Source organism: Echinops telfairi, unplaced genomic scaffold, assembly GCF_000313985.2.
Source record: "Echinops telfairi isolate 266 unplaced genomic scaffold, ASM31398v2 ScPeMD7_23;HRSCAF=83, whole genome shotgun sequence".
Lineage (NCBI taxonomy): Eukaryota > Metazoa > Chordata > Mammalia > Afrosoricida > Tenrecidae > Echinops > Echinops telfairi.
Genome location: NW_022103920.1, coordinates 55,008,698 through 55,009,460, shown reverse-complemented (window position 1 = coordinate 55,009,460; position 763 = coordinate 55,008,698).

Genomic DNA, 763 nt, shown 5'->3' with positions numbered 1-763 from the left:
CCCCTGCGCTGTGGGCCGAAGCCACAGCTCCCCAGCCGGTGTGAGCGCGAGCTGGACCGCCCCAGATTGGACATAGGGATCCGAAGCGCTGTGCTACGTTATGTAGGACTGGATGAAGAAGTAAGTTTCGGATCGAAAACTTATAGAAGGGATGGAAATGAAATGTACAGACATACGGATATGTGCTCACACCTGGAAATAGAAGATTCACTATCGCAGACATACGTGGTCGAGATTGGAGGTTTCTGTCTTCGTACACCCCAGCAATCAGCCCTCAGAAGTGATTGCTAATGAACATTACATTATGTTCCGTAGATAAAGCCACTAGGGAGCGAGCTGCACTGAGCATAAAAGACCCGGGCAGCCAAGTGCTCTAAAGAGAGGGACTATTGCCCTTCTAGTCTCTAAAACAACATTCCCTCCCCACCACCACTGGGCAGCCCCCTGGAATTTCTGTAATAGCTCTCAGCCCCATCTGCCCCTAGCTGGGCTGGAAGAAGGGGATGGATCCACTGCCTCCTTTCATACCACCTTAGCCTGGGAGCTGGAATGGATTGCAAACTCACTGCAATGCACTGGCAGCCCTCTCTCTCTTCCTCTCTGGTCTGCCACCAGGTCACATCCACACCTGGTTGACATAGAGGAGGACCTTTCACAATAGACAAGGAAACCAGGTCATTTTGATTTCTTCTTCAGACCGCTCAGCAGCTCTTCAGCAAATACTCTCCAGGAGTATAACGTTTGTAACTAATATACCAAAACC